This window comes from Mirounga angustirostris, unplaced genomic scaffold (genome assembly GCF_029215605.1).
Source record: "Mirounga angustirostris isolate CCGP_5_RB_7025 unplaced genomic scaffold, mMirAng1.0.hap1 SCAF_11, whole genome shotgun sequence".
Classification (NCBI taxonomy): Eukaryota; Metazoa; Chordata; class Mammalia; order Carnivora; family Phocidae; genus Mirounga; species Mirounga angustirostris.
In genome coordinates this window covers 10158790-10181282 of record NW_026991719.1, presented here as the reverse complement: position 1 = coordinate 10181282, position 22493 = coordinate 10158790, and the positions used below count along the sequence as shown (strand labels likewise).

The following is a 22493-nucleotide window of genomic DNA, read 5'->3' as shown; positions in this document are numbered from 1 at the left end:
CTCCCGGTGCGGCGGGGCCCGGCGCGCGAGGGGAGGGCGGGGCGGGCCGCGCACATCTGGCTGGGACCCGCCTCCAGCACGACCCGCGCATCCTCCTCCGCGCGCGCTCTCTGCTCACCAGGGAAACTTCCCCCAGACTCAGTGCACTTCACTCTGGTCAGAGTCACCACGTCGCGCCATCTGTTTCAGACTGCTGTTCCGCGGCAAGTTTCGCTGATACCTGCGCTCGGATTTCAGGATCTGGTTAAGTCAAAGCAGGAACCAAGAACGCTGGTTCAGAACACTTCTATACCACTTTTGTTTAGGTTCTCCTCATACTCTGCTAGGTGTTCTTCCACAAACTGCAAATCACGGGCTGCTACAGCTGGAAGGTCACCAAGTCCTGGGCAACCCCATTTGACAGGTGACCTCCCATGCTCATTTGCGACAGCTTACTCGCATGGGACCACCGGACGATATTGTAATGTAGTAACCAGTGCAGAAACTAGTGGCAGAAACACGACTGGTCGCATCCATAGCCTTCGGTTTCATCGCTTTTCCTCGGGACTTGGCTGTGACTTGCTTCGACAAATGGCCATGGCATAAGGGCAGAAGCTAACCAAGTTGCCAGTTCCAAGCGTAGGTCATAAGACACCCGAGCCTCTCTCACTGCCGCCAGAAGACCATGCCCCAGCCGGCATCGTAGCCCAAGGAGAATGAGGAACAGGTGGGACGGAGCACCTCAATCGAGCCTAGTGTACGTCGTCCAACTCACAGATACATGAATGAGCTCAGCCAAGGTCAGCGGTGCCAGCCAAGCTACTGAGGCTTATTGTGACTATCCATTACACAGCAATAGCTCTCTGACACCCCTATGACCTAGTGTTAGATATAAAAGGAAGAATATGGAGAAAGAGGAAGTTTGTCTTGATAAGCTTGATTCGTGGTTATATAATGGGCATATGCCTTAATCCTAGCCAATAAAATATGAGAAGTGGAGATGGGGAAGATTCTTGCTGCAGATTCTTCATTTACACCATAATGGATCTCCTTATTGGCCTAAGTCGTGTTTAATTGGATCTTTGGTTTTATGGTTGAAGGTATCCTAATGGATTCGGTGTCCTTGGTTAGTAACCAGTTAGGCCATTGAGCTGTTCATAGAGAAGAGTGACAGGCCTTGTCCTAAACACTCTACATGCATCATCTTACTCAACACCCACAACTCTATAGGTAGTGATCATTGGTTCCCCCATTTTTGAAGTGTCAAGAAATGGAGTCAGAGAGGTTAAGCGACTTGCCCAAGGTCATACAACTGACAAGTGTAGAACTGGGATTGGAACGGAGGGCCCTTCTCCACTGGGCTCTGCTGTTATAGAAATCTTTTTCCTCATCTTACTCCTCGGCGGCTTCAGATGTCAAATGAGTCTCAGGAATAAGGTAATAAGATGACCTCTTTCAGGCCATTACTCTTTGTACCAAAACTGGTTTGATTTACTGAAAATATTAAAAGCGAAAGGAAAGAATAGAAATATGAACCGCCTACCTGCAAATATCTTAAAGGAAATGGAATCTAAAATGTGCCTCAGTGTGGCTTTCCCCACAAGCACACCACAAGGCAAGGGGTGGAGGGGAAGTGATTTTCTCTGCAGGTGCTGAGGACACTGGCGGGGGAGTGGGAAGTCATTCAGGAAGGGAAGGAAATCGCAAGTATGTAGCATCGGGTCATCACTGAGGGCAACTGGAGCTTTGTGCACTGAGCATCATGCCAGAGCCAGCCTAGAACATGCCTCTCCACATGATCTCATCCAAAAGGCATCTACCAGGGTACTGATCCCAGGACTTACTGCTGTGCTGACAACCAAAGGCAGCCCCCAGCCTTGTAGATGCTGACTGTGGAAGTCCTACTAGAATGGGAAGGCCCAAGGGAGTTTGGGCAGGGCACCACGTTGGTGGCTACCTCATGTCTAGAAACAGAATTAAATCAGCAAGTAGGAGTTTTTCCTCCCTAAACATGCTGATCCAAATGACTCCCTCCTCCAGATAAACCATTACTCCAAAAAATCCTAATAAAACATGAGTAGACTAACACATGAGGGCCATCCTGCCTTCTTAGCCCTGAGTTATCAAGTCGACAAGGTTTCTGTTTTTTGCTTTCATCAGAGCAGACTTCTCTTCTGTAGGCTTAACAAGGAGGGGATGAGCATTACAACAGGAAACTTCCAGAGTGGTCAAACTCTCCTCGGCCAAACCACTTACTATCTCCTGAGGGGAGCTGTGGACAAAGGTGCCATCAGGTAGCATGAGGAACAGAGAAGAAGCCTGGAAGTGATGTGTGGCCAGGTGAGAAGACACTGGATCCAAAGGGCCATGCAGAGGCAGGTGTTTTTAATAATTACACTGGCGTTGCTGACTTTGAAGAGCAGGGAGCTTTAGGGGGCCTCACTGCATTCTACAAAGGAAAAAGCAATCTTTGATCGGAATCTCATAAAATCATCCACACCTCTTATGGTGCTACTTTTGTTTTCAATCTATTTTCACAGAGCTCCCTATGTGGTACAGGTGTGATGGGATATTTTTGTGCCTTCGGAATATATATCCATAACACACATATAGAACTTTCAATACTTACATTGTGCCTGGCTCTGAGATCCAAAATTATATTGAAATAGCAGCACCAGAAGCAAAGCATCATCAGATGAAAGAGCTGGATGCAAGAGTGGCTAAGCCAGACTTTTCAGACTTTAAGGTCAGTACAAATTAGCTGGGCGTCTTGTTAAAATGCAGATTCTGATTGTGGAGCTCTGGAGTAAGGCCTGAGTCTTGATTACTAACAAGATCCCAAGTGATGCCTATGCTGCTTGTCTGAGAACCTCTTAGGGTAGTGAGAGACTCGAGATCACCTGGACGAGTAGTTCTCAAGTTCAGCTGCATACTGAGATCATCTGGGAAGCTTTGAAACTACTGGTTCCCCAAGCCCACCTCCAGAGTTTCTAATGTATGAACAATGGCTTGAGCATGAGGACACGTAGAAACTTCCCTGGTAGTTCTAATGGCAAACCAAGATTGAGAACCATTGATTTGGACCGACTCCAACATTTTACAAATGGAAAAACAGCTCCAGTGTGTGAAGCACCTTGCCCAAGGCCACACACAGGATGAGTTCATGTCTCTGTTTCCATCACATGGCCCTCCCCTCAAACTTCACTTTTTTTTTTTTCCAGATTTATTTGAGAGAGAGAGCATGAGCATGCATGAATGGGGGAGGGGCAGACTTCAAGCAGACTCCCCACTGAGTGCAGAGGCCACCCCATCACAGGGCTCGATCCCAGAACCCTGAGATCATGGCCTGAGCAGAAATCAAGAGTTGGCCACTTAACTGCACCACCCAGGTGCCCCAAACTTCACGTTTTCTTGATCACCGTTCCTACTGAAGAGGAAGATGGCACTTCTTAATTCTTCATCTTCTAATTGTAGCAACGTGTTCTAGAAGTGGATGGGTTTTCCCAGTCTGTTTTTTTTTCCATTCCTTATTCCATGAAAGAAGTCAACGAAGACATGTAAGAGTCTCAGTGCAGACACGGCTACATTGTGTACAGGAAGGTATGTCTTCGGGGATGCACTGCTTTTCTTCATCCTGTGCCTGTCGAGGACCCTGTCCTTGGAGCTCGATGACAGAAGAAAAATCCCAACCACTTTCAGTCTTCCTTCCCTTCCTTTGCCCCACCTCTCCTTCCTTCCTTCTTTGTCCTGTCCCTCCATTCTTGCTCAAATGTTTATCTGGAACCTACGAAGTGCCAGGCCCTGTGCGGCCCACATGGTAGAAATGTGTCCACGGGACAGTCGCTAGCTTTTTCCTCCCTGGAGACCCGGGCTGGCCAGCTAACACGTGGTTCTTAGAATGTCTGACCTTCAACATAATGGACCACACCTCTTGAGGAACAGAAAAAAGTGAAGGTGAGATTAAAAGAGAACAAAAAAAAACACTGATTCATTTTCCCTCAAATTTTGCCAGCTCGTAGAACCTCCCACTTGATAATTGAAGAGAAATTGCTATTTGTGGAGTGATTATTATATAAGAGAAATTATTTACTCTTAACAAGGTAGATCTTATTGTGCCATTTTACACATGAGGCATGTGAAGTTTAGAGCAGTTACGACTCATCTATGGTTATCTATCCATGGAGTGGAAAGAACATGGTTTTGGGAGTCAGAATTCACTGGTGGTTAATTTGGCTGCCAGACTTCATTCTTCATAGCAGGGATTCACGGCCTGGTGGGGGTGGGGTAAGGTCAGTTCACCACCAGAAACAATGAATATTTTAAATATGTCGGTGAGGATCAGCATGGCTTTCGTCTGATTTTTAAGTGACTGAGTCTATGATCTGTGACCCTTTAAATGTCACTACTACGGGACGCCTGGGTGGCCCAGTCAGTTAAGCGTCTGCCTTCAGCTCAGTCATGATCCCAGGGTCCTGGGATTGAGTCCCCCATCAGGCTCCTTGCTTAGCAGGGAAGCTGCTTGTCCCTCTGCCGCTTCCCCTGCTTGTGTGCTCGCTCGCTCTGATAAATAAATAAAAATCTTTTTTTAAAAAAATAAATAAATGAATGTCACTACTACATAGAAAAATATCCTTGCCTGGGAATGAAATTTCACTGTGTGAATGTTAGCGCTCTTGGCTTCGACTAAATATATGTTTGCAACTTAAGGCACTCAGTCATCGAGGGCTTTTCTTTTTGTCTTTCTTGGGGGTAGATACAGCTGGAGTCCACCCTGTATACTTCCTTCCTGTTCCATGTGTAAATATCCTTTGCTATTTTCCTGTTCACAATTGAATGTAATAACTTGACATACCCCTGCAAGGCTTGTCTATTTATTTTGTCCTAAAGAAATGGTATACAGGGGCGCCTGGGTGGCTCAGTCGTCAAGCATCTGCCTTCGGCTCAGGTCATGATCCCAGGGTCCTGGAATCGAGTCCCGCGTCAGGCTCCCTGCTCAGCAGGAAGCCTGCTTCTCCCTCTCCCACTCCCCCTGCTTGTGTTCCCTCTCTTGCTGTGTCTCTCTGTCAAATAAAAAAAAAAAAATGTTTAAAAAAAAAAAAGAAAGAAATGCTATACAATGATTTCTGAGAGCGAAAGTCAGGCACCTCCATTTACATGGGCCTTAAGAGAACAGATGCTTACTCAAAGTCACTCCAACTTGACTTGGGAAAGCTTGGTTGAGAAATATGCTGTGGACTGTAAAATTGGAACTATATTTGTGATTTTTTTTTTTTTGAGAAGTAGCAAAATTTCCTAAAACAAATACTGCTTTTCTTTCTCTCGCTCTTTTCTCTCGCCCTATTTGCAAAAAGTTCTCATATGGTTTACAAACTTATTCCCTTAACAAACATTGATTGTCCTCTTGCCAATCATGGGCTGGACACTGTGTCCGGTTGGGATGTAAAGATGAATAAGAGATAATCCTTGCCCTGGGTGACAGACATGTAAATATATTAGAATTAATGGTTTAAGTCTTAACAGAAGTACTTTGGGGTGCTGTGGAAACAAGGAAGGAAGAAGATTAAATTCTTTGGGTTCTATACATATAAATGCTGCTCCTGGATTATCCCCTACATTCATGAACTGTTTTCCTTTTTTTTTTTTTTTTTTTAAAGATTTTATTTGTTTGACAGAGAGAGACACAGCGAGAGAGGGAACACAAGCAGGGGGAGTGGGAGAGGGAGAAGCAGGCTTCCCGCAGAGCAAGGAGCCCGACATGGGGCCTGATCCCAGGACTCTGGGATCATGACCTGAGCCGAAGGCAGACATTAACGACTGAGCCACCCAGGCGCCCCCATGAACTGTTTTCTAAAACAATTTTGAGATGGCAAGATTTTTACGAAACAGGAAATCTTGAAACTTCTTTGCTTGGAGCACTGAGTAATGTATAGGATTGGTCAATCACTATATTGTACACCTGAAACTAATATCACACTGTATGTGATATTACGCTCTTTGACTCATTGGCAATCCAAGTGTCCTCATCCTCTTTAAGTACAGAACTACACCCCTAGCACTCCTTAGGAGTAATAACCAGGCATATTTTAGGATGCTTGGACATCTTATGATTCCCTCCCCAACTTTTATTTTTTAAAAGATTTTATTTATTCTTTTTAGAGAGAGTGAGCCAGCAGGGGGAGGGTCAGAGGGAGAGAATCTCAAGCAGACTCCGTGCTGAGTGTGGAGCCCAACGTGGGGCTCCATCTCACAACCCTGAGATCTTGAACTGAGCCAAAATCGAGTCACACGCTTCACTGACTGAGCCACCCAGGTGCCCCACCCTCCCCAAATTTTAAAACTAGATCCTACAATCCAACTAACATGGTAGGCTTAGTAGTCAAGTTTGTGCCCTGTGACTCACCAGTACTTGGCCATAACCGATTGGACCAGGGTGGATATAAAAGCCATACTTTTCCTCTCCAGGACTGTGGAACTGGGACACTAAGGTCATTAGTCAGCAGTAGAGGCTGGAGAGTGGCAGTGGGACAAGTCAAGCCATGTCCAAGCTGAAGTTAGGGCAGGGGACTGATGGGGAAGCAGGAGAGGGAGCAACAAGACTACTGAGTGGAAAGGGAGCAGATGCTCAGGGACTAGGTGGTCCCCTATCAATCTTTATCTGCATCTATATCTGTATACATATCCATATCTGTATCAATACACAATCTGTATTGTAGCTAGACAGCTACATATCTATAACCCTATATCACAGTATATCTCTACAACTGTAACTATATCCATGTCTGCCTATATCTATACATCTCTAAGTATATGTCTATCACTCTCTGTGTATGTTTAGTTATTTCTCTCCATATTTCCACAACTATCTAATACTGTATCTACATGTCTGGAACTCTACTACTATACCTCTATCACTATATGTATAATTAGATCTCTGTATCTATAGTTATCTATGTCCCTAGATCTATCACAATATCTCTATATATTTATGTCTCTATTTCTATAACTACAACTATATCATCTATATGTCTGTTTCTTTATCCCTGTCTGTATCATATCAATATCCCTCTATATCTCTAGTTTGAAGATTCTTCTGTTCCTTTAAGGCCTGGATCTATCTGCTGCTCCCCATCTCTAGGAGTCCCTGGATCCTTCTAATATACTTTCTTTGAACTTGAGAAAGTTTTTATCTCTTGTATCCAGAGAAGTCCTGACTAAAACAGTATTACATTCCACCTCCTACCTTTTGCTCAGTCTGGCCAGCCCACACTGACCCTTTCAAGCAAATAAAAGAAGAGGTCCATTTGCATCAAACATAGAACCTTAAGATGGAAGAAATGCTCGAGATCATGTGGTCCAGGCCTCCCGCTTTACAGACGAGAAAACAGGGACAGGGAGTTCCAGCCTGGAGTTGGCTACCCCAGTTGATTTTCATCGGGAAAAGGAAATGCACCAAGAACTGAAAGACACAGTTTCATCAGTTGAACTTTCAAAATCTATTCTAACAGATGCTACCAGGAAATCACCCCTAGCTTTCTGGCACTCTCCACTGATTGCCAAAGGCTGCTTACCTTGAACACCTGCCAATCTTCATCGGAGGGCTTTTCAGTCATTGAGGACAGCTCAACTAGTGATGGACAGGGATTTGGTGGCTCAACACCCCAGCTACCTCATCTCTTGCTAGGGAGAACTCTACAGGGTCTCCCTGTGCTCCCCAGGGGGATGGAGCTCCACATGCCTAGCGTGGAAACTGGCTTGATTATTTACTCTTTACTGGCTTCCTTCTCCTCCCCATCTCACTTCCCCATTCCCTTGTTAATATTTCCTGGGATCACCTTCCAAATAACCTACCTGCATTCACCCCCTTGCCTCTGGGGAAACCTCCAACAAGACACCTATGTACATTCTAGTAGAAACAATTTCCATCTGAACTTTGGGGATCTCCTTTTAAGTCCATTTAACATACATTCTATAGTATATATATAAGCTCTGAGGTTCTCCATGGTCAATTTCAAAACAGTGAGGTGCTTTGGTGTTCTTTAGATGGTAAGTGGCCATTTTGGTACAATTCTTTTATCCTCATCTGACTATAACCAAGGGGATAAAACCCATAAATCTAACCCTAAATTCCTTGTGCGGCCCCATACCTTTCATTTTACTGAACTTACAAACATGTGGTGTTTTTGGTGTGGTATAATATTTGTATAATGTGAAAATAAAGAAAATGCATCTTTTAAAATTTGTTCTCACTATAACAAAGTGCACTATAAATTCCCTAAATGACAGATTTATGATATATGTAAATTCTAGTATTCCTTCTTTTGGATGCCAGAGACAGGAATTTATATAACTGTGCTTATGTTAGAAACACAGTATGATAATTATGATATATTTCATAGATACCTTTGCTAAACAGAAAAATATAAAATTTTATTGATGTTAAATAATCTTCATATTATGAAAGTAAGATACCCCATGTTTGCTACCAGGCTCTATTAAGATAAGTTAATTACTAAAACATTGTAGATGATTGTATATATTCAGGAATTAATAATACAACATGGGTCTGATGGAAATGTTTGTGCTTGAAGCTTACTTTTAAAAAGTTGATTTTATTTGCTCTTTCGTTCAAAAGCTTTCCCCAGCACCTATTTACAGAACAGAGCAGAGATGGGATGCCTGGGTGGCTCAGTCAGTTAAGTGTCTGCCTTCAGCTCAGGTCATGATCCCAGGGTCCTGGGATCGAGCCCCTCATTGGGCTCCTTGCTCAGCAGGGAGTCTGCTTCTCCCTGTTCCTCTGCCTGCAGCTTCGCTTCCCCTGCTTGTGTGCATGCTCTCTGACAAATAAATAAAATCCTTAAAAAAAAAAAGCAGAGAACAAGAGAAAATTCCTGCTCTCAGAACTTCCTTATGAGGGAAAATAATGAACAAGTAAGTAGATATAACTTTTGCTTTTTAGTTTTTTGTGTTTTTTTTTTTAAGTTGAACATCCTGTTACATACATAGGCCCTTTTTCTAATTTGGCTTTATAATCACAGAAAAACAAAAATGGAGATTTTAGTGAAGTCAATGGTCCATGTTTAGCTCTACATAGCATTTATTTAAACCGCACCTACTTCTTTTTTTTAAGATTTTATTTATTTGAGAGAGCACGAGCGGGAGGTGGAGAAGCAGGCTTCCCACTAAGCAGGGAGCCTGATGCGGGGGCTCGATCCCAGGACACTGGGATCATGACCTGAGCTGAAGGCAGACGCTTAAGGACTGAGCCACCCAGGCGCCCCTGCAAAATCATTTATATCTATAGATATGTACATCCTATGCCCTGGAGGGTCAAAAGACTCTCCTCCCCCATGGTGGAAGAGGCCAGTGTGCCTCCATCTACAAGTTCATTTCAACCTTCCTGAGCTATGTGTGTGTTCTTTGGTTTCTCCTTCGAAGTAATTGTACTATCTTACTAGTTCCCACAGGGATGAGTTAAATCAAATCTTTAATCATGTAGTCATGTGTTCATCTTACATTTTTATCAGAGTCATGATTTGACCTTTTTTGAAAATTTTCCTTTAATTAATCTTAATCTCTAATCAGAGTTAACTGATAATAGAGCTTAAATATTTGAAAGCTAATATGAACATATATAGAAAAAATAAGTTTAAAATATTGGTTCTCTTTATTTGTGGGGCACTGATTTGATAACTAGAACATTCCCAGTTGCTGTTGCTCTAGTCTTCATTACTTTCATCAACTGAGATTTCCAGTTTTGTGTTTTTTTTTTAAATCACAATTTATTTCCATTTACCTCCAAAGGAGTTCTTAAATTTGAACAAAACAAAGTATCTCCCCCACCCAAATTCACTCAAATAAATTTAAGGAGCACCCAGCTGGCCCAGTCTGTGAAGCATAGGACTTGATCTCAGCATTGTGAGTTTGTGCCCTATGTTGGGTATAGAGATTACTTAAAAATAAAATCTTTTAAAAAATAAATTTTAGGGGCGCCTGGGTGGCTTAGTCATTAGGCGTCTGCCTTCGGCTCAGGTCATCATCCCAGGGTCCTGGGATCCAGCCCCACATCGGGCTCCCTGCTCCGCAGGAAGCCTCCGTCTCCCTCCCCGACTCCCCCTGCTTGTGTTCCCTCTCACTGTGTCTCTCTGTCAAATAAATAAAATCTTTAAAAAAAATAAATTTTAATTAAAAAAATGAATATATTGGGACCATCTATGTTGACTGGGAAGGGCTATTAAAAAATTAAATGGCAAGATAGGAGAAGATTGATTTCTCACCAGAGAAGCTAAAAATGACTAACAACATATGGCTAGCTGTTATTCTAACTACATCCCATGTGTTTTTTTCCAATACCACCAAACCCTTCACTCAGTTCTCCGAGGACACTGACCAAGTGTCCCACAAATTCCATTCGATTCTGACACTATCTACCCAGAGATAACATCCGGTTACACCGGTTAAGGGCTCAGTCTTACAAGACCCCCAGCAACGTCAGGCCCCAGTCCCAAGTCCAGGTTATCACCTGTGCTTCTGACCGACAAGCTATAGATCGGAGGTTTCAATGATCCCTTCCTTGGGTTTAACTTGCTAAAGCCGCCCACAGAGCTCAGAAACATTTTCCTTACTGGATCACCACTGCATGAGAAAAGGATATAACCGTGGACCAGCCAGATGGAAGAGATGCATAGGACAAGGCATGGGGAAAGGGTACGGAGCTTCTATGCTGAGTGCGTCACTCATGCAACCAGATGTGTTCACCAACCCAGAAGCTCTCCAACCCCTTTCCTCTTGGGTTTTTATGGAGGCTCTGCTTCATAGGCTCGATTGATTAAATCATTGACCATTGCTGACTGAACTCAATCTCCAGCCTCTCTCCCCTCCCCAGAGATCAGGGGGTGGGACTGAAAGTTCCAATCCTCTCCTCACTTGCTTGGTTCCCCTGGCAACCAGTCCCCATCCTTAAAAGTTTTCCCAAAGTCACCTCATTAACATAACAAAAGACACTTTTTATTGCTCTCATCACAAAGGAAATTCTAAAGGCCTTAGGAGCTCTGCGCTAGGAACTGGGATGGAAGACCAAATGTATATTTCTTACTGTGAATCACAATATCCCACTATCATTTTATCTTTGTGGACAAAGTCAAGGCATTTTGTAGGTGATTTAGACCAAGGTTACTTTCTTTGGAGGTGTGTGGGGAAGGCTTGGGTTTGATTATATAGAGTGACCAATTTGTCTGTTTGCCTGGGACTTTTTGGTTTAGCTCTGAGAATCCCCCGTCCTAGGAAAACCCTCAGTTCAGGGCAAAGTGCGATGGTTGGTCCCCTTAGGTTTGAGTTACCAAAAAAAGCTAACTATATTGAATATAATTAATTTTTTTAAAGATTTTACTTGCTTATTTGAGAAAGAATGTGTGTAAGAGAGAGAGCACAAGTGGAGGGGAGGGGCAGAGGGAGAGGGAGAAGCAGGCTCTCCACTGAGCAGGGAGCCTGACACAGGGCTAGATCCCAGGACCATGACCTGAGCCAAAGGCAGACGCTCAGCCGACTGAGCCAACCAGGCACCCCCATCATATTAAATTTTCAATCATTTTCATATTATAGTAGAAAAAGTATGGGCTTTGAAATCTAACTTGGGCTCAAATTTTGGCCATGCATCTTACCAGCTGTGTAGCCTTGGGCAAACTGCTCAACCTCTCTGGTGCCAGGGTTAATGAGGATAGCATTACATGAACTTAACGCATGGGCTCCAATGACTTTCATGCACAGCAAGCTGGCCATGTGCAGGGCTCACAGATAGGGCTGGTGGTGCTGAGGTGGGACGTGCAGGGCACTGTGACATGGTTAATGGCATCACATTAACAGCACAACAAACAGCAACAGCAGCTCCCATTTGTGGAGTCCTATGGGCCAGGGACACGTCTAAACCTTTTCCCTGAATTAACGAATTTAATCTTCACTCCTCACAGCAACCCTAAGAAGTAAGCACTGCTGTTAGCTCCATTTTACAGGTAGGGAATCTGAGGCAGAGAGAGCATACGTGATCAATAAATGGCAGAACCAAGGTTCTGATCATGAGATGGGCCGGGTGAAATTTGGAGGGACTGCTAGGGCATCTAACAGGTGGCTAGAGGTGCAAGTCACAGGCTTACAAGAGAGGTCAGAACTAGGGCTCACGATGCCAGAGTGTCTTTCCCAGAACAGCCACATCTAGGAGGGCAGCAGAGGAAGGGGAGTACTGAAGAAGGTGGAATAGGAAAGACCAGGGAAGGAAAGAACATCAAAATGAAAGGGAAACTTTCAAGAAAGCACTCCGTTATGTCGGCAAATTCGAGATCAAGGATGATGGGGAAAAAGGCCATTGGGCTGGGCAGGCAGGCCCCTGAAGCCTTTCCAGTGCATTTCCAGGGGGCTCAGGGAGAGGAATCCAGCTTATAGTTACAGCAGATACCTGTCCATTAGAACCATCTGGCAAACTCTACCAAAAGTAGGAGTTAGGCCCTAGGACTTACCTCTAGAGATTCTGATTAAGTTGGCTGGAGGTGGATCGCTGGCTTCCTGGTATTGGTGTTTCTTGAAAAGCCCCTGGGGTGATTCACTGTATTAACATACCACTCAGTTAAATAAGGGCAATGGCTTCAGAAGGAGTGAGGGTAAAATTGCAAGTAAGTCTGGAAATGGGTTTAAAGGAAGGAGAAAGACAATTGAGGAATAACAACAGCAACCATATGAGCTCCTACTATGGGCCAGACTCTCTCTAAACCCTTGGCATACCATTTTGCATTGTGACCATCGGAACAGCCTATGACATAAGAACTCTTATCATCCTCATTTTCCGCATTAGGAAACTGAGGTCTGAAGAGATCCAGAACCTTGCACAAATCACCTTGTGGTTAAGCAAAGAAATCAGGATCAACTCCTGGCAGCCTGGTAAATACAAATTAAGTTATTTTCAGGTTATCAGAGAGGGGGCATATTAATGATCAGGAGGGGAGACTTTTCTATCACCAGTTTACTTTTCAGCATAACTTGTATTAATTTCCTCTTTACAGATTAATTTATTTTTAATCCTATAGATTATACTTCCATGTCCGACATCCATATTTTCCTCTGTGCCTTCTTCCTCCCACCCCCAAACAGTATCCGTGAGCAAGTGTGATGGTCTTCAGAGTGGAAACCACTCTTCTGGAAACTCAATGCCAGTTCTGGAAACATGGCCGGCACAGATCTTTCACGACTCCAAAACTCCAATGCACTGGGAAGGGATCTGGGAAGACAGGACGCTATCATTCGAGGAGGCGGAGGGCTTTGGTCATTTGGAAAGTGTTCTCTCTGAAAGCTGGAGAATCTAGACGCATCTGGGCTAGAGAAACAGATGCACATCCTCCTGTCTCACCGCCCACTCCATATTCCACAGTATTGCCCAACACCACAAAGCTGAAGGGGTCTGCTGCACAGCCTTCAGCTCATGTGGGCTTTCCATGACAGGGTGGCTAAACCCACCCTGATGATATAGATTGTTCCAGAGAGGTTCTGTTTATCACCCATGGGCTCAGCTATGCTGATTGTGCTCCACAAAGATGAACAGCATCACAAATCTCCAAACCTGTACCTCCCTTGACTGCCCTACCCCACCCCAATCCCTCACCCTGGCAAGTGTCCGGAAAGAAATAGGGTACTCTAAGCATCTCAGGCAAATACTGTGCTCTGTCTCTTCACCACTGGCTAGTACTACTCCTACTCTGGCCTAAGATATATATAATCTAAGATATATATAAATGCTTAAGATCTAGGCTACTGCAGACCTATACAACTTAACCTCCAAGAGGGGCGTGCTTCTTCTACCTTCTGAGAGGGAGACAACCCAGGGCCCTGGCCACAGAAGTCCAAAGAGAGAGAAGAGTAAAGGAAAGAGGATCCTGTGGAGTAGGGGTTGGCAAACTTGTGGCAAAGGACCAAAGAATAAATAATTTAGGCTTTGCAGTTCATATGGTCTTTGTTGTAACTACTCAACTCTGCAGTTGTAAAACAAAAGCAGCCCTAGGAGACACATAAATGAATGAATGCGGCCCTGTGCCAATAAAACTTTATTTATGGACCTTGAAATTTCAGTTTTATGTAATTTTTAGGTATTGAGAAATATTCTTTTGTTTTTCAACTGTTTAAAAATGTAAAAACCAGGGCACCTGGGTGACTCAGTTGGTTGAGCATCTGCCTTCAGCTCAGGTCATGATCCCAGAGTCCCAGGATCGAGCCCCGCATCGAGCCCCACATCGGGCTCCCTGCTCAGCAGGGAGTCTGCTTCTCCTTCTTCCCCTCACCCTGCTCATGCTCTCTCAAATAAAATAAATACAATCTTTAAAAAAATGTAAAAAGCATTGTTAGTTCCCAGAATGTACAAAAACAGACTGTGGGCAGGATGTGGACCATGGACCCTACTTTTCTGATCCCTGCTGTAGAAGGAAGATCACCCGGTGACCCCACCCAGTCATATTTATACATGCTTTGATTTCTGCCATTACACGTCCAGGTCTTTCCAGTTTTAGTCTATGTGCTGCCAAAGCACTACACACGCCCATGTCATAGCAGACCAACCTTGATGTACAATCAGAAAACTGTTTTGTCCACAGCTATGACAAGTCTCTCTCTCTCTTGAAATAAGAGTTGGGAGAGGGCGCCTGGGTGGCTCAGTCGTTGAGCGTCTGCCTTCAGCTCAGGTCATGATCCCAGGGTCCTGGGATCGAGTCCCACATCGGGCTCCCTGCTTGGCAGGAGGCCTGCTTCTCCCTCTCCCACTCCCCCTGCTTGTGTTCCTGCTCTCACTGTCTCTCTCTCTGTCAAATAAATAAACAAAATCTTTAAAAAAATAAAAATAAAAAAAGAAAGAAAGAAGAGTTGGGAGAGACCTAAGTCCCCTGCAAAGTGAAGTTATGGGGCAAAATTTGTCACAGGTTGGTGAAATTTGAAATTTTTAAATATTCAACTGCAAACTGGAAGAGCTTTCCAAAGATTTAAGGAAGCCATTCTAAATACACATACATGTTTTTCTCAACTTGAAACAGAACACAAAAATATTCTGGGAACTGAAGCTTAACTGAATAAGCATGGCATTTGGTCTGAGTTTTGGGGGAATTAAGTTATGGGAAACACCAAAACCACTTATCTGTGGAAAGTCCTCAAACCCAGAACACAGTAGCTGATCCAAAGTGAAAGTTCCAAACTTGTAACTGGGTGATAAACATTTTGGGTGTGAGGGCTTCCTCAGGGATCACAACGTTTTATTTTCTGTCAGAATGCGTTTCCCACTGTTCAGCTAGAATAGAGGATGGTCACTTTTAGTAAACACTCTGTCCTTAATATAGAAGAAAAAGGAAAGTCCTATTAAAATGACTCAAGTGTTCTGGTCAGTTGTATAGGAAACAAAGAATATAAAGGTTTTTCAAATATGGGCCTCTGAGCATTATACATGTTGACCTTCAAAAATCAATCAGTTAAGCTGCTCTCAGCAGCTAATAGGAGTCTTTGCCATTTAAATTTCCAGAAAGCAGCTTTATTTGGAGAGAAACCTAGCGGCAGGAAGGTTATAGTGCTAGACTTTAGGGAGTTTAAGGGTTTTTTTGTTTTGTTTTTTGTTTTCTTTTTTTTTTTGCCGGGGGGAGATTGGAGGTGATGGAGGTTGGACTGGTGTTTGAAATAAGTACGGGTTTTGACAGCAACCCACACTTTCTGTGTTGTAAAGATGCTATCCTGAGTTTAGACCTGTTGAATTTTTTCTGCATTTTTTATTAAAGTTTTATTTATAATCTCTACACCCCATGTGGGGCTTGAAATCACAACCCCAAGATCAAGAGTCATATCTTCTGCTGACTGAGCCAGGCGCCTTGGCTGCATTTTACTTCTGGAGAAACACAAGACAGACCATTTCACGCTGAAGTCTAAGAGGCAACAATCATTCCAAGACCACATCAAGGTGTCCTGTTCATTCCTAGAAATGGAGTCCCAGGGACTATAATCTATAGGTATGGAGAGCCTAGACCTTGTTGGGAAAATGAAAGCTTTAGGGTTCTGGCAGTAGGAACGGAAGGGTCAAAGGAGGAAAAAACAAACAAACAAACAAACAAACACACCCAGCAAGATAACATAGTGGATATAAATGATAGAAGAGTGGGCTTCTAACGTTTTCATTTGGGAACTTCCACCGAAAACAAGCAGTTAAAAAAAAAGGCATCACATCTATAAGAGAAATACAGAGTCTAGTCTTAAATAGCATCAGCTGTAAGTTACAGAAACATTCAATGGGTGATGTCCTGTGTACATCTGGAAGCACAGAACTGGGGTTCAGATAAGTTGGGGCTGATCCAAATTAAAAGATAGTTATCCACAATTTTAGAGCATTCTTCGAATGGTAACACGAGTCCAGGCCCTCCAGTTCCTGTTGAAGCTAGGAATGGTCACCATCTCCTCATCATTAATCCATTTAAAGTCAAAGGCCTCAAAGTTCTCAACAATGCATGTCGGTGACAAACCTGAGGATTGCAACTCTAGTCCTCTGGATATGGAATTGGATCAGACCCTGGGCTGTGGGTTTTTTGTGCTTCATATCCATCACCTGAATTTTGGGATCCTCCAGAGGTGAAGATCCTCTGGCTAGGCCCAAAGTCTTTTGGGAGAGCCCAGAAGGCTTTAAGTTGTGACAGCGATGCCCTTGGAATGGCTGTCCTGGATTCATTTTTTCCTGTGAGGCAAGGGGGACACTCGATCTGGTCCGTCACTTGTTTGCACTTCAGCCTAGGTTTGTTCAAGAGCCTTTTGATCTGGAAGTGGTCGAAGACTGCAAAGGCTCTCACCAGCCCCTCACCCACCAGCTCCTCCACGGCCTGCCAGGCACCCAAGAATGTTAGTTTACTGGTGAGGTCATTGCCTTTATGGTCTTCGGGGGGAAAAGTCCTTTGCAGGCTGTAATCCCTGTGACGAGTGAATAAGATAGATGTCCAGATAGTCCTGTTACAGATTCTTGGCAGTCTTCTGATCGGCTTCCTTCACTAGGATGCTCTCAAAGGTAGGACCTAACTTGCTAATGATGAAGAAGTCCTCCTGCTTCACGACCTTCTCTTGGATGGCTTTTCCCACCTCATTCTTATCTTGATAGACACAGGCACAGTCAATGTGATGATATCCTGCATCAATGGCCACCTTCATAGGCTCCTTGACTTTGCCTGGGGGAGACTTCCAGGGTCCACAACAGACATCTATCTCAGCTTTGGTACTGGGCTCCACAAGGGTGGCAGTGGCTGGTGCGGGAACATTTCTGAGCAAGCAGGCAGACCCACCGTGCTGGGGTTAAGGGCATTGGCCCTCACGCAGGGACTGTTGTCCAGGGTTTTCACTTTTCTATTCCCAACACTTAACACAGGACCCGGCATGTTACAGATGCCCTGACAGTACTGTTAAATGAATGATGTTTTCCAAAATTCATTCATTCCTGTAACTCTTTAGTACCTGCTTACTGACTCAGCAACTGCTTCTTTATACAACAGGGTCTAGATTGTAAGTGAAGGGCAGAGGCACTCAAGTGCCAGGCCAAAGTGGGATAAGAAGCTTGTACTAGAATGTAAATCTGATGTTCTCAGCGGTATTTAGTTAGTATGAACTTCTTTTTCATAGCAACTTTCTTGATGACGTAAATTGCTTTCCCTTTTGGCACAGGCTCCTTTTCTCATCACAGAACACTGTGAACTGGCAAGTGTGGGTAGGCGGCATTGTTCCTAACACTGATACAGAGGCAAGTAGCTTAGTAAGATATATACTCCAACTTCAGGAGCGCCTGGGTGGCTCAGTCAGTTAAGCGTCTGACTCCTGATTCTGGCTCAAGTCAAGATCTCAGGGTCATGGGATGGAACCCAATGTCGGGCTCTAGGCTCAGCAGGGTGTCTGGTGGAGGACCTGGGAGGCGAGGGGGCATTACGGGAGGCGAGGGGAGCTGTGTGTAGAAGAGAAATTTAAAAGTGGTAAATTATAAGAAAATAAAATCGACAGACCACGGAGAATTGTGAGGGAGATGACAATTATAGTAACAAAAATTGTGGAAGAGAATAGAGAATTATAGGAGATGCATATAGTTACAGGAGGCTTGTGGGAGCCGCGGAGGCTTGTGGGAGCCGCGGAATATGAAAGAATTGCTAAAGAGAATATAAAATTATTTTAGCATAAATTATCAGCATGTATAATAATGAGGCAGATGGAAATTACAATATTGAAAATTGTGTGAGTGGCAGGGAGACCTGTGGGAAGAACTGAGAGAATAGAAACTTAGTGAAAAAATTCCTGGGGGAATAAAAATTGGGGTAGCTGATGAGAATTGGGGGAGAAAATAAGAACAGAATTGTAAAGGAAAACAAATTGTAGGAGAGCCTGGGAATCACGGGAGAGCAAGGCATTGTGGGAGAGGATGAATTGTGAGAAGAGAATCTGAGACGGAGAATTGTGGGAAAGAATGAGTTGTGAGAGACAGGGCAGTGTGGAAGCTGAAATACAAGAGCAGCACCGTAAAACAGTGAGGAATGGCAGGTTTGGAAAGGGGACTCATTTTACCAGGACCGAGTGTAATTCAGCTTTCAACTCGGACAGCTGCTGCTTTTAACTCTGCTGAAGCCTTGCGTCTGACAGCACCAGTTCCTATCACATTACTATGGACTGGCAACCTCCTCGGCCCTGCTTCCATTGTTCAAGGGCTAGGTTAGTGTTCCAGACCAGCTCCATGCCGTCCTCACAGGACTTGCTCTGCGCCTCAGTTCAGAAAGTTCAACAGTAATTTAGTGCCTCTAGGCTTTGCCTTATCTCAGCCCCTACTTTTGGGGGCCCTGAGAGGTCTAACAGTCACAAGACACTCATTTCTCATGTCAGTTTCACTTGTCCAGAAAGAAAAGGAATATAGATGCCTTGCTAAGTGACATTTTCCCCCTTTTGTACTGAATTTTCCAATGAATGGTAGGGAATCTGCTCATTCATCAGGAAATGGCCCATTTATCATTTTCATGAATAAATGTAATGAGAATGCTAGTTTGGGCTTGGAAGTGTTATAAATCACTGGCTTCAGAATTTAAAAAAAAATCTTTGCTCGCCTCTGGCCAAGAGCTGAGGGCTTCATCTTACTGCTTTTATACATCAGAGATTTCCTAAGTGTTTGTAATTACAACCAGGGAGATCTCCTGGATGTAATTCAGGACTCTTTCACTTCTTGGTCTATAATATTTTCCATATGTTGGTTTGGAAATGTACCTCTGTTAGCAGCCATCCCCCGCACCCCCCCCACACACCCGGCCTTAAAAAGCCATCAGCTTTAAAAAGCTAAAATATTCCTCATGTTTTTAAGTAGGAAGAACACTGTAATGTTACAGAGAGTTACTTTCTCTTTGAGGTACTTCTGTGCCTATACATATATATGAGCGCTTTAAAGACTATCTTTGGGGCGCCTGCGTGGCTCAGTCCATTAAAAGTCCGACTCTTGATTTTGGCTCAGGTCGTGGTCTCAGGTTCCTGGGATCGAGCCCTGCGTTGGGCTGCCGAGTCTGCTTGTCCCTCTCCCACTGCCCCTGCTGTTTCTCTCAAATAAATCTTAAAAAACAAAAAACAAAAACAAAAAAACAACTGAAAGCTGACCATCATTGGTAACCAAGGGGGGGCGGGGGCGGGTGTCCAATTAATCCCTCCTCCCAGGAGCAAATGAGCGAGTGAAGGCAAAATGGGAATCAGACTCTACATTACAAGAATGTCATTGGAGGAGACAAGCCATCCGGACCATCACCATCCAGCTTTGATGGCAGCGGGCCAAGCATAGTGTTACCTCGTTGATTAAATGCTAAGTATCTACACAGTCCAAGGAGTATCCCATTTTCATGGTTTAGTGGCTTTTTCGGAGTTCATTTTTTGTTGTTTTAAAACTTAGAAAAAGTGTATTACTTCCTCAGTACAAAGTAATTGAAAACATTCGTGAGCATTAAGTGACAAGTCAGCCTCCCTGTGGCCCCGTCCTCCAGTCCCTCAATAACCCTCCCTGGAGATAATACTATTACCATTTCCTAGGTAGAGAGGATTCATTTTCAAAATAAACACCAGTGCTGAGCTCAAAGTGTTTTCCACTAATATTATTCAATATTTGATGTGGCAAAATTCCATTCCAACAGAACAATCTGCCATGAACTGAAATGATAGGACCCGTATTGGCATAGCCCCACAAGGAGTGCTGAGATTTAGTAAGAGTCCGTGGGTATATTTGAATGAGAGACACCTGAATTATCATGGAGTCAGGGACTTCTGTGCCTGGGGAAACTTTTCGGGTCATTTTTAATCTAGAAGTTGCTCTCCTGTACCAACAGCCCTGTGGCTTTAACCCTCAACGTCCGTGCAACTTGGACAAAGGCCAGAATGTCCCTAAATTCTGCAGTTCAGAGACAAAAGACATGCCCAGGTCCACCGGGGATTCCAGACTAGCAAAGGAGAAATGCAATTTGCTGGAATTTCTTAAATCTGTGCTGTCACAATTAGGGACATCAGAATCTGAATCTTGAAGACACAGTCATCAAAGGCTGTGTACTCCACAGACAGACATCACAGGAGACTAAGACTTACTATGATCGGGAACGGCAGAGCACCTGAATAGGACAAAGTAACCTTCCTGATAAGGCTGGCAGGACATGTGCAGCAGGGCGCGGGGCCATGAGACAAGGAGGCCCAAGGTCAACAATCAAGCTAGCCAACAGAAGAAGCAGGAATCTGGATAGCACCATGGGTTAGTGTAGGTCCTCCACAGACCACCGACCAAGAGGAGGTCAGATGTGCAAGGATCTGAGCAGGGAAAATCCTGCAGGAGAAATAGGGTTGATGCTAGGGGAAGGCTGTAGCATCAGAATTCGCTGCATGTCTGACCCCAGCAAAGGAGAGCAGGAAGGCACGGTGGCGGAAGGATCCTAGCTACTGTGCAGACTAAAGAAGGTCTGGCCGAGGTGCTGGGAAGTGTTGGAGCCTAAGTCCACCAGTAGAGGAAAGTGGTGTCTCCCATCCACAGGCAGCCTCAGTTTCCCCCTCGAACTTGGGTAATTGGCAGGCGGTACCACAAAGGAGGGATGGCCTCAGCACCCGCTCAGTGATGGATTTCAGAGCCCACACGCTAGGCCCCAGGTCCCGGGGGCGGGGGGGGGGGGGGGGGGGGGCGTGTCTCGGCCGTACAGCTGAAGGCCTGAAGGGGATATGCAGATGGCTGGCCTAGGCCAAAGCCGGGGTTTCTCTCAGGCCTTTCTCTTCAAGAATCCACCATGTCCATCTGAGGTGGAGTCGGGAGTGGAGGTCACAGCGGTCCCCTCCAGCCTCATCCTGATCAGCCCCGATTTACTGCAGTGAACTATTTAGGAAGCTACATATAGTTCGTTTCCTGAGAGGATTTCACGTTGCCTAACTTTTCTGTGGTCGTTTTCTCTTCAATAAAAGAACCCTGTTAGCTATGAAGAGAACTGAACGGGTGAACATGGCAACGGCCGTCGGGTTGCTGGCGCTCAGAAGGGGCAGGTCACGCTAACGTGCGCTCCGTGCAGCGGGAGTCCTGCTCAGGCCCGCATTTCAGGATGCGGGAGCAGCGCCTGAGGCCCGCGGACAGCCAAGGCCTCAGCCGGAGTAAGACGGAGCAGAAGCTCCTGGCTGAAGCCGAAAACGTCTATGAGACAAAGAGCGGGCCCCAGTGGTGGAGAAAATCCCCCAACTCCGCCACCTCATCCTGTCAGCCCTTCACAAGGGCTCCGTGTGACAGAGGCCATAGCGCCTCACAAAATCCCTTGAGAATATGAATGCCACCCCCCCCCGTTTTCACATATACTCGGGCTACAGTCCATCTCCCATACCATGATCTGTTCGAGTTTGTTGAAGCGGGGGGCCGGGGGGGGCGGTTCAGGAGCAGCACATCTGTGGGAACAGACACAAGGTCTGCCTGGGCAATGAAAGCCAGAGAGGTAGAAGCGGGTTCTGCAGGGTGGCCGGCCGGACCCACACGGTGCCCCGCCTGTCTGCACGAGCAAAACTCGGAACCCAGTCATCAAAACCCTGGCGACATTTCTGGCCTCACAGCACTTCCACCCAAGTTTCTGTAAACACAGCCCAAGACCTCATTCTACATCCAGAACCATTTTGGAAGAACTCTGAAAAGGGGTTTCTGGAATTCATGGTCTTCTATTTGAAGATTTTTAAATTTTACATGAAGATTTTTAGAGAGAGAGGGCACACAAATGGGAGGGGGAGGGGGAGAGGCAGAGAATCTCAAGCAGACTCCCTGCTGAACGTAGAGCCCGATGCGGGGCTAGATCTTACCACCCTGAGATCAGGACCTGAGCAGAAACCAAGACTCCAATGCTTAGCCGACTGAGCCACCCAGGTACCCCTAAAAACTTTCTATTTTGGGGTATAATTCAAAAGTACAAAAGGATTTGCCATGAAAAAAATATATCCTGTTCCTTTTTTTTTTTTTTTAAAGATTT

The 22493-nt window shown here is 44.9% G+C and overlaps 1 pseudogene; it reads right to left on the bottom strand.

Annotated features, from left to right (window-relative positions):
• Window positions 1–15647: 15647 nt before the first annotated feature.
• LOC123843375 (aldose reductase-related protein 2-like) lies at window positions 15648–19267 on the bottom strand (annotated as a pseudogene).
• Window positions 19268–22493: the final 3226 nt, after the last annotated feature.